Genomic DNA, 18,416 nt, shown 5'->3' on the forward strand with positions numbered 1-18,416 from the left:
CAAGTTCCAAGTTGTTGTTGTTTGCATAGGAAATCATTTGGTGTTTTATATTAACCTTGTTTCATGTGAGCTTGCCATTAGTTGTATCAATTTTTTTGTCAGTTATTTGGAATTTCCTACATAGATAATCATGCCACCTATTATTTTTTAAGTTTCATATATTTCTTTCAATCTGTATATCTTCTTTCTTTTTCTTGTCATTTTGCACCTTCAGTATGATGTCGAATAAGTGATGAAAGGGACATCTTTTTTCTTCTTCCTTATCTCTGGGGGACAGCAGTTTCTCTTTATTATGCATAAAGTTATTTGCAAGTTTTTGTAAATTTGTTATCAAATTTAGGAAGTTACCACCTACTTATAATTTGCTGAGAGTTTTTATTTTGAGCAGATGTTGCATTTTGTTAAATGCTTTTTCTGCATTGATATTATATGTTTTTTTTCCTACCTTAACTTGTTAATGTGTTGGATTACATTAAGTTCACAATGTTGAACCAGCCTTCCATTTCTGGAATAAATCTCATTTGGTCATGATGTAAAATTATTTTTTCTATATTGTTGGATTTAAAGTGTCTGCTACAACTTTGGGTGCAGTCCAACAGGCATTGGATGTACTAGTGGCTTTTTTTTTTCTTCATTGCATTTCATTTTAGGAGTTTCATCAAGCTAATTGATTTTTTCATTGGCCATGCCCAGTATCAATGAGCTCATAAAAATTCAAACTTTTATTCTGTTGCAGAGTTTTGTAGATTTCTAGCATTTTCTTCTGCATCTTTATATGTTTGTGTTTATGTTACCCATTTGTCATGGCATGTGGTTGATGAGCATTAGAGCCTTTAACATATCAATCATAGGTATTTTAAACTTTTTGTCTGGTAATTCTAACATCTATGTCACATCTTAGTCTGGTTCTGATGCTTGCTTTGTCTATTCAGACTGGTTTTTGTTTGTTTCTTTTTGATGTACTTTCTAATTTTTGGTTAAAAACTAGATATGTTGTATCAGATTGTAGGAAAATAATTAAACTCGACTTTAGTGCGAGGCAGTATGTTAATATACCTAGATATTTGGCTTTTTCAAATGTTTGCTGTAGTTGTGGTTGCCATACGCTTCCCATTTTTTTAGTGTCCTTGTTTTTCACTTTCCTTTTGACTTTGGGCTTCTCTAACTGTTTGTCCTTAGGAACAGGCTGTGCCTTTTAGCACTTTTCTTTTTAAGATTTTATTTATTAAAAAAAAAAATTAAAAAAAAAAGATTTTATTTATTTATTTGATAGAGAGAGAAAGAGAGAACATGAACAGGGGGCAGGGCACAGGAGGAGGGAAAAGCAGACTCCTCACTGAGCAGAGTCCAACATGACTGATTGATTCCAGGATCCTAAGATCATAACATGAGCTGAAGTCAGACCCAACTGAGCCACTGAGGGTCTCCACCTTTTAGCAGTTATTATACTGAAGTCCTACTGATGAGAAGATGCATTGTCCAGAAGTAGGATCTATGATCTTATGGTTAAATCTCAGGCTTTTAATGGGTCTGAGTCCAGACTGTAAATATTTCTGCGGTCATATAACTCTCCCATCTGCCACCCTTAAGTGAAATAAAAAAGCTATATTGAGCTGTAGTGTGAGGATACTTTCCCCACAGCTGGAATAGGCTTTGGTCTTTTCCCTGGAGACCAGGCTTTTGTGATGGAGAAAACTCTGGGTATATTCTACAAAATTAGTCTTCCACGATATTACTATTCCATAATATTACCCACTCCCTGTCAAAGACATAGGGGATTTTCTCTTATTTTATTTGCATGAAACTAGGGAATTCATGGAAGAAAGCCCCACAAAAGTGTGGGAGTCCTTCTGAGATTGTGGCCTTCAGTAGTTTCTTCCATTTTTAGCCAGAAAATTACCAGTTAATTATCTACCAGTAGGGCTCAAGCAGTTTCTGGTCCAGGAAACAGATCTTCTTATGACTCTCTGGATTCTCCCATCTTTCTAGATTTGGAGGTAGTGGTTTATCATGGGAACATGGTTCTATGATATATTCAACAGAAGTTATTGATTTCCAATTTGTTCAGTTTTTTCTTGTTGGAAGTACAGTAGTGACAGCTTCTAAGCTCGGAAATCAGTTGTCCACGTTTAATTAGTGAGAATTAAATTTTCTCAGTTGGTTTTTGTATTACATAGAAGATAAACTCTCTTAAATGGCATCGTTGATTGCATAACAAATCCCTAGACTCAGAATCAGGACAATTCTTTTCTCACATGAAGTCTTTCAAATATTTAGAGATGTTTCTCCCTCATTCCATCGCCACTACATCAAAGTTATTATTCCTACAGTTGTTCAGTTTGTATTTTTCTCTTTGTCTTTATTCTATCCAGTAGCATTCTGGAGTTGGCTAGAATGAAGTTGGCAGAGCAGATTGTTAAATTTTCAAGAATTTGAGGAACCTGATTTTTAAACACAGCCATTATTAACAATGTAAACTTAAAATTGAATAAATTACATTAAAATAAAAGCTGATAAATACACAAGATCTCTCACTTCTTAATTGCTTTGGTGCATTTTAATGTTATTTACATCTTCTCACTCTCTTTGGTAGAATACTATGAAATGATTCACTGATGTGCGTATTTTCTCAACTTTGCATTCAGTAACATCCACTGGGTATCTGGAAGTCAACCCCAGTGCCAGTATATATACCCAGAAGTTGACAAACACTACATACCAGACTTGACTTATTGTTTGCTAATGATCTACGCTTAAATGTGATGGGAAAATGTTAAAAAGCTGTGCTTAATTATGCTTAGACTTTAAAATTTGTGTATCTATAGCTATTTTACTACAAATAGCATAATTAAGAAAATATCTGTGTTGAAAGCTGTTCACATTGTTAACAGTCATCCATATTTGTTTTTCATTTTCATATTATTCATTGGTATAAAGGAAAAAACCCAACAACACTCATGTCACTCCTCTGCCTGTTTGTCAGTTGCAATTCTTGCTTGGACTTGGGCACAAATGTTCAACAACAACAAAAAAAATGAATGAAAGCATTCTTTGGGAACCAAATGAATTTATGATACAGTGTAATAAATCTTTTATTATTATTTGTAAATTTTAGGAAATACTATCTTTGCATTAGTGAAATTTGTAATAAAATTATCTGTGTTAGATATATACATACTCTTCTCATCAGGGAGACAATTAATTATGTATTTACACACCTCTAATTCTATCCCTGTACCATACATGCACTCTATTCAAGTGTCTTTATTTATATGAGATCTAACAAGAATAGTGAAACAATTAGTATACCTTTTATTGCTAAATAAACAATTATAACTTTATGAAATGTGAGCCCTTTGAGAAAAGACTTAAATTGACTGGGTCTATGAGTCCATTAGACTTATTTTTCAGAAAGCATTATTTGTATGTTTAGTTTTCTCTCTCTCTATGTAACCCTCAAACACACATGATACAGAATTGGCATAATACACTCAGGATTATCCAATCTTAACTGTAGAGAAACAAAATGCACTGTTAGCTTTTTTGGTAGTATAGTTTAAATGATTTCCCCCAAAGTTTAATTTTCAATGTTTGACACAAGTTCAAATATAGTAATTAGACCTCTAAGTGTAACCTATAATGTCTTGATAAATATCTGGAGATAGTGATAACTAAAAAATATGTTATAATTTATCTCAGGACATATGTCCTTTAATTTTAAATATTTTTAGGACCCAATTGGCTTTGCAAAGATGAAATTTCTATTAAATGTTTAACTAATCTTTTTAAAATTCAAGTTTAGATTTTTTTTAGAATTCAGATTTATTTATTTCCCCTAACAGCAATCTCAGTCCAATCAAGCAGACATAACCTTCTAGGTCATAACTGCCCTAAAGGTATGCGGAGGATTTGTCTTCACCTGCTTGGGCTGCTATACCAAAATACCACCATCAAGATGGCTGATAAACAGGGATATATTTCTTACAGTTCTGGAGACTGGAAGTTCAAGAACAAGGCTACAGACCACAGACTTCTTGGGTTCTCACATGGTAAAAGAATGAGGGAGCTCTCTAGAGCTCTTTTATCACACACTAGTCTCATTCATGAGGGTCATCCCCTTGACTAAGCACTTCACAAAGGCCCCACCTCCCAATGCCATTATCTTTGGAGGTTGGGATTTCAACATATGAATTTTGGGAGAAGGACATAAACATTCAGACCACATAACAAGATTAAAACTTCCTTTTACCTCATTCAATTCTGGACTTACACTCAGCTGTTGTGTCTAGGACCTGGTGGTTGGTAAGGAGGATATGGTGAGCTCACTACTTGAGTTTGGCCGTGTTTGTCTGACCTTGGGTCCTGTTGATAGTAGCCTTAGTTAGATACTATATAAGATGAATTTAATGAATTTGGTTCCAGCCACTGTTGGCAGATTATTGAGAGTGGTTGGTGACATACTCATGTTAAAATTCACTTCATTCAAGGACCTGTCAGACCAAGGGATGGATTTTTGGGAGAAATGATCTGCCATGGATCTTGAATGCCCCTATATCTCCCTTCTTTTTGGGCATGCCAAGAATGAGGTTCTGACTATTCCTTGTCTAGCCATTCCTCAGAGTTTTATTTGCATTATATAAAGAGCAGGCTTGCTAATGACTCATCATCCAATAAAAGTGTTGGATTTCCCAAGCTCATAATTCCTTATCTGTAATACAAATCCACTGCATTCATAGCATTTTTCTGTGCTTTCCTGCGTGGCATTCATGGGACTTGAGGAGTAATGAATCATGAAGAAACAACTCAAGATGAAACTCTTGGTGTTTGCTGTGTCACAATTAATAAAATCATTTGTTTCTGACCCAAAAGTGTTTAGTTTTCTGCCAGTATCCATGATAGAATAACAAGCTAACCTTCAGGCTACAAGCAAGAGTTAAATAACTTTCCATCTAAGAATTTTCTTTCAAGTGAAGAAACATGTAAGACTATTTCAGAGTCACAAGTACCCTATGCATAACAGAATAATGTCATAGAATATCATCAGAAGGGCACCTCCGACACTGTACCATAGGAAGAGCCTTTCTGAGAAATTTACATTTAATTTGAAATTTAATGTTGAGAAAGCGTTGTTTAAGACACATTCTAGGGGAATGCAATTGGACAAAGAGGGAACAGCATGGATGAAACGTTAAGGTAAGAAGAGAACGTGCTTGTAGAACAAAAAGAAAGATCACACAGTCAGGGTGAACAAATAGGAGAGAAGTATTATCCAATGCTTATTTCCAAGAGAGCACCTTACCTGCTATGCAAAAAATGAATTACTCTGGACTTAGGAGGCAGCTATTTTGGAAGATTTGGTTAAAAGATCTTTGCTCTCTGGCACTTACAGTTCAGATAGAAATATCTGAAATAAGATGTATTTTGGTGGTAGAGCTAAGAGCATTTATCCATGTATTGAATGTGCTGTGAGGAAAAGAGAGAAATTAATGATTAGTATGGAATGATTACCATAAGTACCTACTTGGATTTTTTAAAAATATTTTATTTATTTATTCATGAGAGTCACAATGAGAGAGGCAGAGACATAGGCAGAGGGAGAAGCAGGCTCACCGCAAGGAGCCTGATGCAAGACTCCATCTCAGGACCCCGAGATCACGACCTGAGTCAACCTGGTTGGATTTTTATGTAATTTTCAAATGAGCAACACTCAAGGAGCAACAACAACAACAAAACTTCATAAAAAAGCAAAAAGCAGAATCAGATCCATAAATACAGAGAATATACTGATGGTTGCCAGAGAGGAAGGGGTGGGAGGATGGGCAAAATGAGTGAATGGTAGTGGGAGATACAGTTTCCAGCTATAGAAAGAATAAGTCAGGGAAATAAAAGGCACAGCATAAGGAATATAGTTAATGATACTTTAATAGTGTCATATGGTGACAGATGGTAGGTGGACTTGTGGTAAGCACAGCATAATGTATAAACTTGTCAAATCACTGTGTTGTACACCTGAAACTGGTGTAATGCTGTGTGTCAATAATACTCAAATAAAAAAATAAAGTAAAATAAAATAAAATAAAATCGTCACTAAAATAATCTCTGATTATATTTCCCCAACCAAAACTGATGCTAAACTTCATAAGCGTTCTGGAGCAAGTTTTTAAATCACTGGCATCTTCATCTCAATTTTATAGTTAGACAATCAGGTAGAAAATTCATCATTTATTTTGTATGAAGGCACTAAGAAAAGAAGGAACAAACCATTGTAAATGACCATTTTTCCCAGAGAATGTGGAAGAAATTTCCACATTGTTGCTTTCCTTCTAACCAAGAATCCTGTGAAATTTGTATTGTTAGCATTATTTCACTAATGGAAAAAAAGTTTCATAGCCTGACAATGGCTGATGATTAGTACTTTGTTCTTCTTTATTCCAAAACCTCTACTTTTTTCACTAAACTGTGTGTTTGCTGAGTTGTATGGATGGTGCCCAAAGTTTCATTGTGTGGAGTACAGATGGAGACATAATTAATCACAGCAATGGAAGCCTGTTCTTGCTTTTAAATGTCATTTTACACTACATATATTTGTCCTCTTGGATTTTTTTCCTGCTTCCATATAATCTCAGGTCACATTATAAATGAGTAAAATGGACGCTGTAAAAAAGTGTATTATTTTGCCTCTATGTTTTCAACATGTGGACGTTGAATTGGAGCTGAGCTTCTTCCCTCATCTAGGTGGGATGACTCTTTAGGGAAGCAGACCTTCTTTGCCATCGTGGTACAGTTCAAGTATATGCTGAATAGACACGGACGCTATTCAATGCACTTTTCAAGTTGCTCTTTTAGTGAATAAACCAGTGAGACCCTGTGTGCTTTTTAATACTAAAAATTAAAGGATTAAAAAAATGGCACACTGCCAGGGTTTTTTTCTTTCTGTTCTCTGTAAAGCCATTGTTTTATCTAGCACTGTTCTTCCCTGGTCGTTGCATCATTATTTAGTGCTGAAAATGTGGCAAATCATAGGTGACAACATTTTTGTTACCAAAGCCAACGATTGACAATAGATGCTGTATATACTCATATTTGTCATTAGAAAGCCTTTACATTATCTAATGTAGCAGCACATACCCAACTTCACTCCATTGAACCAACCAGAAAATCTTTTAAGTGTCTTAATAAACACAATTTTATTAGACTGACAAATGCTTATGAGGTGCTGTGCTTCACATATTACAGTAAATTGTTGCATTATAGATATTTTCCCTACAATAACATCTGTGACTGAAAATAAGTAGTATTTTTCCTTTTAGAGTTATCCGAATGGATTATATTTGGAGGGGATAAATAAAAATATTTAAAGCATTATGTGGCATTAGGGTAATAGATAATTGTTTAGATGCTTACATCTTGGTTGGAATATTAAAGCTAGAGGTACTATGGGTCCACTAAATAGAAATAAAAGAGCTGACTTCAGCTAACGACTTACTTCTGAGCATGGCTCTTTGACAGTTTTTATTGGTAATTGAAAAAAATAGCAAAGCAATTTTATGACTGTGCTTGAAGGAGAGAGACCAGTTCATAACAAGAAATCAGCCAGCAAAGCATTTCGCTAGGATCACCCCAAACCCCAAAGCAATAGGGCAATGAGTTCTTAAAACTTTCCTTGTTATTTATTTATCTTTATACTTCATTGGAAAACATCACAGTGCAGAGAAAACAAGATCCTGATCACACATCCATAATTAATCATTTAATCAGTTCAAAAGGAAAAAAGGAGTAAGGAATGCGACACACCAGTGTTTAATCTAAATACTTTACAAACACATTCAACATCAGGTTTATATGAGAAAGAGAGAGGCAGACAGTCAGAGACAGAAAGAGACACAGACAGGATTACCTGATAGAGGACAGGGCAATTGACTCATTTTTTTTTTCCCTACACATATTTCAAAATGTATAATTATAGAGATTACAATGTTGGAGAAAAATTCAAGTTTATGAGTAAGAAGAGCAATACTGAGGAAAATATGCATTTATTTTGTATGTAATAGACCATTCTATTGTTTATATTAATTTACTATTTGGGGCATGCCTTGTGAACTTTTGTTTTGGACTTATGGGAGAAAGTTATGCCTTTCACAGGATTTGGCATAGCATTTTACAAATACCTAAGAGCTCTAAAAATTTATTTACACATATCATTGTCCCAACAAAAACTCCCTATGATATATTGGAATATGATTAAATGAAAATTTTCAAATTCACAGAAATTTCACTGATATCAATAGCTGTTTCCATCCACCTTATTTACCATACTTTCTTTTTTTCCCCAAAAATCATTTTACAACTTTTTCTTTCCCCAAGTCCTCCTCTCCCCATGGTTTGTGCTTCTTTCTCAGGCCAAACAACGTTCATACTCCTCATCACCATTTACCTCACACCATCCTCTTCCTTGTATTTAAGTCATTGCAAATTTTTATCTTCAAAAGTCTTTATGTGACAATTTTCCCATATGCTTTGGTTATCCATTTTTCCAAGCACATAACAATTTCATGGTCATTTTCTGGACTTCTATTTGGTTGTCCACTTTTTTCTACAGAGTTCCAAAAAAGCCAAAAATATTGCCATAAACTTTAGATTACTGTTACATGAGCACTCCACTTCCAAAAACCATTTTTTGGATAGTTAGCTTTATCTCTTTAAAAATTAAGTCCAAATTCTGTGGCTTTAAACACATTATTTATCACTCATGAAACTCAGGTTGGCTGGGGTCAGATGATTTAGGAAGAGCCTGGAATGGAGGCTCTACCTTGAGCTGTGGATTTATTGGGCTTCTCTCATCTTTGAGTCTAGCTAGACTCAGATCTACTCCAAATGTGTATAACCTGGATCTCAGACTGGGTCCCAGGGAGCATCCCTAAAATAAGTTCTATGTCAAAGACAAAGACATTAAAGGACAAATGGAAACATATAATAATTCTTAAATTATTAAAGTCTAGCATCTTGACTAACTGATTTTCACCAAAAGCAATGGGTCACCATTGGATACTTTGGACAAGGGACCAGCAGGCAGGAAGGTGAAGTATCATTTAGGGAAGATTAACTGATATGATATGGATCATTTTTCAGTAATAAGGCTGCTGTTACACATTGGAGGCAGGGGAAAATATGTTTAGTCCATTTTGGTTCACTTGGATGTTCTTCATACACAGTTGTACAACTTTGATGATAAAAGGCAAGTGCAATAATCTTGGCCTGGGAATGGCTTAGGCTGAGGTTCAGGGTGACACCACCAGTTAAGGCACTGAGACTAGGAGAGGTATTTGTTAAGGCTGTAGGGATTCTAGAATGTATTGTAGGGAGAGGATATGAAGAGAAATGGTGAGATCATATATGAGAATGTGAACAAAATGGAGTTGTGGTAAATGCAATATGCCGTTCAAATCTTTCTTGAATTCTTGCACTGGTATTTTTAAGCTTACGTTTCAATGCTTTTTTTACTGTGTATTTTTCTCTTTGAAAGATTGTTTTCCTTTGGGGCCCTACGTCCTATAAATTTGCAGAGGATAAAGTTATAGAGATGATTGCATAAAATATACCTCAGACTATGGTAATTTTCTCCAGGAAAGATACCATAACAAAGGTACCACAGCACAATATCTACACCTTGGTTATGTTTATATAGAGTGACGTGCTGCTACCTTTGTGGATGTAGTTAATGGTTTGGTTATTAATGTATTGGTGATATTGTAAAGACGATTTAAGCTGTTTGTTGGAATTTTATACAGTTAGATACATCAAATAGAAAATATTAATATACTTAACATTTATTTAGTCTTATGATGACTCAGGACCTGTGTTGTTTTCTATGTATTATACCAATTCACAAGTTTGTGCAACGCTTCCCAAAAGTCTTTAAAGACAGGCCTGATTTCTATCATACCTCCTAAGTTTTGATGTTGCTTTTTATTTACTATCTTAGTAGAAGGGGGAGAGTTTTAGAGGATTCCATCTGGCTATAAGAGAGTATTTTCTCAATTAAAAATATTATGGTCTACAGAAAGATTTAATTGAAGTTGTCAAGACTTCAAATTCTGTAACAATAAAATAAATCTTTGAAGAGATTAAGGGCTTATTATTTTTCTTTAGTGCAAACAGATGCTATTTAATATTTTAAACAGAATATTATTTTAAATACTCCTGAATATAGCTATTTTATCGATCTACAAATATAATAAAATCAAGTCAGTTAATATACAATATGTCAGTTATTTGATTTAATTTGCATGACCTCATTTGCATTCTCAACAGTCCCTAATTTCTGAATGATATAGTATCACTACAGATCATGTACCTCTTCCTCAGTAAGATTTGCAACTTTTATTGGTATCAACTAAATAATTAGGAAGTAATAAGAGCCCTTAGAAAATACGTTATTAGTCACGAAATCACTATAATTCAGGCTCTAACTTTACTTCCTTCCAAAACTACTTACCTTGATGAGTTTTCAAGGGCAGGCTTTGATAGAAAGATCCAAAGCTTAATTTATGATCTTTAAAAATGATAAACTATCTTCCTTAAATGACAGACTTGCTTAGATTACTAAATTGCCATTAGAACTCCATACAAGCTTTCTTTTCTTTTTTTTTTTTTTGTTTTCTTTGCTTTCATGTTTTAAATTTTTTCAGAAGCATTTCATCTTTATTACACAGCACTCCTAAAACTAATATACAAGTTTTCCTATCAACTTATCAGGCGCCTATGTTTCTAATCCTGCATGTACTTAAGAAACATAGATTTTAAACTCAAATTATTTATCACTCACCACTTGCTTCATTTATATAAAAATAGAAAAAAATAGAGTGTTAATTACTGATACATTATGCATTTGTTTAGCCTCCTGTGTTCCAGGCACTAAGCTAAATGTTTTCCATGTACTAGGCTATGTACTAGCAAGCCATGAGATAGATGTTTTGTAGCTGTTTCACAAATAAACATACTGAGGCAAGTTAAGTAGGATTTCCATGTCTCTTGATATAAAGAATGGCAAAGCTGGGCATCAGACACAGGACTTTGTTGTGATAGAGTTAGTGTTTGAGAAACTACAGCACTCTATTTCCCATTACAGCACAGTTTATTACCTGAAATACAACCTGAACATTTGACCAGTCTCTCCCCGCCCCACCTGCCCATGGTCAAACCACTGTTGTTTGCTCTATGCTCTCTTCTTTTTTATTTGGTTTGGTGAAACCTTGCGTCCAGGTTGCAGTAAGTATTCTTTAGCCCCATGAATGGGCAGTGATCAAATCTGTGAGTAAAAAAATGCTAGCTCTAAGCAATTAATATCACTATTCATGAAATCACATGTGGCTGTGATCTTGGAGGATTTCTGTGACAATATATCTTACCAAGCAAGTTTTAAAAATATTGACCTTACTTACTTTACCCATTTGACATATTGACATAGACTGAAGAGTAATGATATCACTGCTGGATTCTGATCTGAGATCTATTACTAAGCTGATTAAAAACAAGCATAATCTCAATTTTTTTTCAGTTTTTTTAACTTGCATAAATGATTTAAATGTACAATTTCATGACTTATTTTTTATTAAGTTTTAAATTTTAATTTCAGAATAGGTAACGTATAGTATTATATTAGTTTCAGTTGTACGATATAGTGATTCAACACTACCATATGTCACCTGGTGCTGAATCTCTATCACCTATTACCCCCATCCCCTCCTGCCCATCTCTTCTCTGGCAACTCTCAGTTTGTTCTCTATACTTAAGAGTCTGTTTCTTGATATGCCTCTCTCTCTTTTTCTTTTCCTTTGCTTGTTTATTTTGTTTCTTAAATGCCACACATGAGTGAAATCATATGGTATTTCATTAGTTACTTCTCAATACAGCATGCAGAATTTTTCATACACAACAAAGTAATAAATTTCACTCAAAAGTATTCAGGTGATTCACAAAATTTCATAACTGATGTTAGAAATGATGGATTGTTGCTATTGAGAGTTTAGTTTGTTGTTGTTGATTCCCAAAGCTGGGTTTATTATTTCTTTTTCAGGCTGGGACCGTTTGCACAAAGTCAATCAAAATTACTAAACTTAAGTCAGTAATGCTTCTGCTTTAATGCAAGTGAGTCTGCAGTGATCACCATAACTCATACAATGAATGATAAAAATTGACTGAGTCTAACTATGATGGAATTGTTTTTGACTTTCAAAAGTTAATCTTACTTTAAAAAATAACTATATTTCTCACCTTTTATTAAAAATTTGCAATCTTTCTGCTGACATTATTCCAGAATATGCTTTTCTACGAAGGTATCTTAAAAATTCAGTGCAATCTTTGGTCTTATCAAGTGGTACAGAATTTACAAAGAAAATTAGTAGCCATATGGCATGCACATGAATAAGCACATCTCATGTTTTATTTCTTCTTGTCTTTTATTTTTACTTAGAGATTTGCATTGGATAACTTAAAGATCATGACTACAAGTCATTGAAATTAAGGTGCAGTAGCAAAAAGATTTTCATAATGTTTCTGATTATGTTGATTATTTGTTCAACTTTCTTGCAAGTTTAAGACCTGCATGGCAACCTCATTAGCTGAATTTACTCTTCTTGTTTTGTCCCATATCACATGTTGTCTGTGAATATTGTGTATTTTCCCCCTAAAAATTGATGTTCTTAAGATATCATATAATTGGTATTAATAATTGTTGGGAGAAAGGTCTAGGAAGATATTTCTCTTTAATTTACATGAAATAATCAATTCACATGAAACAACCAGATTGTGTTAAAAATATAATAATAAAAACTGTGTATCACTGGAGATCAAAGAGTCATCCTGTGTTTGTGGATAGAACACTGTTAAGGAAAAAAAATTGGCTATCTAAAGGTCTTTTATAGGTTAGCCCAAAACTATGAATTCAGTCCCTACTAAATCATTGTAGGATATGCAAAATTTTAAGTCCTTTAGGATCAGAATCTTTACCTATTTTGCTATTGTATGTCTCATAGCTAACACAATACTTCGTGCATGCACCCCAAGATTATTTGCTGAATGACCAATAGGAAATCAAAGAAAAACTAGAATTTTTGAGTATACATGGTAATATCATGTATCTATTGTACATACAATATTTTGTATTTGCAAGTAACTACCAATGTTCATCTCTATTTCAGAGAGATTCAGAAATGAATTTTGTATTTTTTCCTACTAAGGCTTTTATGAAGGGAAATAATTTGTGAAATAGGTGAAAGTAAATGTTTTAAGATTCTAGATTCTAAATCTAACTTTTCTTCTTTTATGCCAAAATTTAGCAAACTATTTGTATAGGACTCAGTAAATATTTCCAACTTTGGAGCCCAGGATTCTCTGGCAAAACTATTCAACTCTGACATTTTAGCATGAGAATGGCCACAGACAATGTATAAACAAATGGACATGGCTGTGTTTTAATAAGATTTTATTTTAAAAATTAGGCTGTCCAATTATAGTTTGCTGACCTTGATGTACATTATGCCCTGTCTCTGACAATGCTGGGTTTATTTAATGTCTCAAGGATCATACAAGGAAGTACTTCTTGATTGAAAAATCTAGAGATGAAGGTCAAAAAAGATGTTAAGCTTAATTTCAAATATGAATGAAACTGTATTCTTGAGTCTGATGTGTTTTAGTTGTTATTGTTACTTGTATAACACAAAGTCCACCTTGTCTTTCCTGAGAGCAGAGAATGGTTAGATTCCCCCAAACTTTTATGCAGCCAGTTCAGTATACGCGGAGTTTCTGTGAAGTTGAGGATACTCCCTAGGAAAGGCGCTGATACTGCAAGCTGATGATATTTGTGGTGTGCTGACAATATGATTCACTCATTTGGAGACTGGGGGATGGCTGCCTGCTGTTCTCACCTCCTGTTCCAAGATGTGTGGTGACTTTAAAAAGATAAAATCCAATTGACACAGCAACTGTAGATTAACCTGTGGATTTCTTTTGACCTGGGCTTTTGCTCCTCTTAGATCTTTATCTTCCACATTCTATCTGCCTTCCTTTCAGCTTGCAATATCTCCTCCCCCAGTATGAGAAATTGATGTCCTGGTTCTGGCACTTGGTTACTTAACTCATTTTTTCCAATTCAAATAAACTAGGGCCAGAGTTTCCTGTACAGTAGTTTACCCATTCCTCTATTGCCTCTGAATTGATGTCTTGCCCATTATCTTCTTAATTTATTTCAGTGTTTTATTTGACAAACTTTATACTTTTTTACCAGTTATTAAAACACATGTATTCATCCATAATTTTGGAAATAAGAAATACATATATGGCATAAGTTGGCCATCTAAGGGAGCACTCAAACTTGAAGTGGAATCTGCAGAGTATGACATGAAGATAATTCATAATTATGTAGCAGGCTTTTCCTGAGATGCCATGGCTTTGTAGCATTTAAAGTTATTTGGAAATTCATTCTAGTTAAATCCATTTAGTGGTTCCTTTGCATGGTATAGCAGAAAACTCGTTAACTTCCTTTTATTCTCCAGAATGTATCTTTCACTGATTTTATATCATCCAAATTATATTCATCCTTACTTGGCTATCACTTGCTAATTCGAGGCTTGATCAAAGGCAGATCCATTCAGAAACTACACCATAGTAAAAAATGATCTTCGTGTATAGTGACAAGATCTTACACAATTTCTTCTAGTTTCTGCACAATGAAACATACAACTGCATATGTGTATGATTAAAAAGTTAAAGGACAGTTATATAAAGGGGCAGCATTTACGTATTTTATATATTCTATAACTTCAGCTACTGTGTGCCTTAAATACTTAATATAACTCCGGTTAAAATTTTAAAAATTGAGAATTCAGCCAACTCAACAGCATAATAAATTTGTCTCAGTGTGGAAATCAATTCTTAAATTAAAAATTTAACAATTTCCCTGGCAACAGTAGCTGGTGCTGGCAGATGCATTTAGCCACCAACTACTAGATGAAAACATGTATTCTTCACTACAAACTCTGGCACATATGGTTTATTTTTAAAAATAGGATAATATATGCTCAGTGCCTCTGGATTGGGAAGATAGCTGGATCTCAGGATATGGAAAATGAATATAGAAAAATGATATCATTTTCCATACACTTTTTCATATATCATTAAGAAATCCTTTAAAGTTGGATTGCTTTGGGGGGTGAGGGTGGAGGGGAGTACCTTCTGAAAAAGCAAAGCAAACAAATAATTTTATAACTAGAAAAAAACGTAAAAAATATAATCTGTGAGTATGGCAATAATTTTAGAAATGCATGTGAAAAGTACATGAATGTTTTAACTGCCCTTTGAAACAGGGTATGATATTTGTAAGCTTGTGTAATCAATACTGTGATAGAAAGAATAAGCCTTCACTTTGAAGAATTAATGAAGTCTCTGAGCCCCTTATAGTATCCACCATGAAGCACAACATAAGAGTTAAATTGTGAGAGTGGTTTTTCTGTTTCCTTCTTTTTGCAGAATTGGATTACTTACAATGCATCTTTCTCTTTCTGGTCTACAGACTTATTTAATTTCCATTTCCTTATGGATATTCTTTTTTACTGTATATTTGGTTTAGTTTAATAATTCTTTTCTAACTAGCATATTTATTTTGAAATCTTCTTAATTTATCTCATACTTTCTTGATGTTCAAAAACTCCTTTAGCTATTTTTTCTCCTAGATTTTGTCATGTTACAGATTGTTTTAAGTGCCCCACCCCCAATTTTGAAACTCTAAGTTTTTCTGTGATATTTTTCAACAATTTATTTTCAGATTATTTCTTCTATTTCTGAAATTCAAATATGAACCATGAAGACAATCCTGACCCTGAAGCTGCCCTCCTCCTTTATACTCAGGGAATTAAAACAAACAAACAAACACAAGCAAACTGGAGACTTGCTCCCTAAACTACAAAATACACTGATGTTGCTTAGATCACAGGTGTCTCTAAGAATGACTGAAGTGTTTTTATGTTTTTATTCCTTTCCTAATATTTCTTCTTGAATAAGTTAATAACAGTTTTGTTCTGTGTAAATAGTCCCAGTTAGGTAGACTAATTGCACCCTATCAGTCATCCTTTTTGTTGTTGTCCTTTTTTTTCTGCAGTAACATTCATCACTTACATATTTAGTCATCCTTTCTAAGTCAGATTTCAATTTGCCTCAGGTTTAAAAACCAGTCATTTTAGAACTTTATTTTCCCAGTTTAAAAAAAATATATGGTATCTTTACTTGAGTATCTTTCATACATATATTGATTCTAAAATAAAGAATGGACATTTAAAAGAGATTTTGGACAGTTTATACCACTTATGTGCATTTAAAAACACAATGCACATACATCCATTTCAAAACTGCAGCTTTCAAACTACAAAATCTAGCTTTGGTTATGCCTTTGAGGATTCATTTGTTTTGTGTAAAATTTTTTTGTGCATGATATTGTATATTATTAAATATTTGTTAATTATCATACCATATATAATTCTCATATATGTGAAATATCTTCACTAAAAATGCAATATATATACTTACTTTTTCTGTAATGAGTTAGTTCTGTACTAATAACTTAGAAGTTTTTATGAAAAAGAAAATGTTGATTGGCATTTTGTTGTTGTTACTGTATTATTATCAGTAGGTTATGTATAATGCATATTTATAATTGAAAATGTAAGAAATTAACTGAAACTCTGAACTTTATTTTTAAACTTTCTTTAACTTTGAAGCATACTCCCATTATTCCAATGGGGAAAGATTCATATTAACATTCTAGCCCATTTTAGTCCTTGTAATGAGCCTAAAATAGCTGCCAGCTTGCCGTGCTGGAATTAATGATAATTAAATGTAACACAAAATGTATTTCCATATTTTGTATTGCTCAGATGATTTCATCTCCGATGTAGTATGATTCTTTTTAGAGATGACTACTGCTATTTAATCTCTTTTTCAATTTTAATTTGAATTTCATATTGTTCCTGACTGTTTAATGAATATTTTGGGAGATGGCCATAGTGTTGTTAATTATACTGGAGACTGAGTATAATTAATTCTTTTGGACCCAAAGTCAGCTAGTTAATCGATTTCTGATGAAACTGGAGATTAAACACAGATAGTTCACCTCTTCCTTCATTCATTTTAATTCTTCTCTCTTCAATTCAATCAGATTACTTTGGGAAGTCATTGCTGGCAAATCAATTTGTGAAGCTGTTTTGGACATTATCCAGATGTTAATAGATGGGTGATCTTTTCCATCAAGGTAAAATTAAGAATTTTTAGTTTCAGTTATTGAAAATTAAAAGCCACCATTATTATTGATAATTCATATTTAAGTAATTTATAATTGTCTATTAACAATGGCTCATGCAATCATATGTACAAAAAGTTATTGGCATGGCACTCCTAAGAACCCTAAAATCGTAAAGAGGCAAAGGTTTATCATATTCCCAAATTCATTTCCTACTGTATAGTATTTCTAATAATTGAGTTCGTAACTCATGAAGACAAAACTGATTTCTTAAAAAATTCAGTGCTCTTAGTATGGTTTGAATAACATAACGTATGGTAACAATTTTCAATGCTATATATAAGGATATATCATATTTTTATTCTATAAAATGCCTTTAATACAATAACAACAACAAAAAACAAAATGAGATATAGTAAACTGACACCATTCCTACAGTCAAGGAATAAAGCTTTAAGGATCTTCTTCACATTTTTCATATCATTAAAGATAATTTTTTAAACATATTCTGTGAAATGCATATCGAAGCATTTTAATGGAGATAATCCTCAGATAATATTTGTTACTGGCACTAAGTTTGATGAATTATTACCTCATCAAGTCAGTTTACTTAAGCTTGTTTCAGAAAAAATTAAGAGTCTCGCTTACTATAGGCATACCACATTGTATTGTGCTTTGCTTCATTGTGCTCTGTAGATATTGTGTTTTACAAATTGAAGATTTGTGGCAACCCTTACATACAGCGAGTCGACCAGGACCAGTTTTCCAACAGCATTTGTTCACCTTCTGTTTCTTGTCCCATTTTGGTAAGTTTCACAATATCTCAAGCTTTTTCATTATTATTTATTTGGCGATATGTGATCAGTGATCTTTGATGTTATTGTAATTGTTTCGGGGCACCATAAACTGCACCAATATAAGACAGTGAGCTTAGCCAAAAAATGTGGTGTGTGCTCTGACTGCTCCACTGACCAGCTATTCTTCTCTCTACCTCTCCCTGGGACTTCCTATTCCCTGAGAAACATGGATATCCACCTTAGGCCAACCAGTAACCCTTCAATGGCCTCTCAGTGTCAGGTGAAAGGAAGAGTCACACATCTCTCACTTTAAATCCAAAGCTCGGAATGAT

The sequence above is a fragment of the Vulpes lagopus genome, chromosome 24 (assembly GCF_018345385.1).
Source record: "Vulpes lagopus strain Blue_001 chromosome 24, ASM1834538v1, whole genome shotgun sequence".
Taxonomy (NCBI): domain Eukaryota; kingdom Metazoa; phylum Chordata; class Mammalia; order Carnivora; family Canidae; genus Vulpes; species Vulpes lagopus.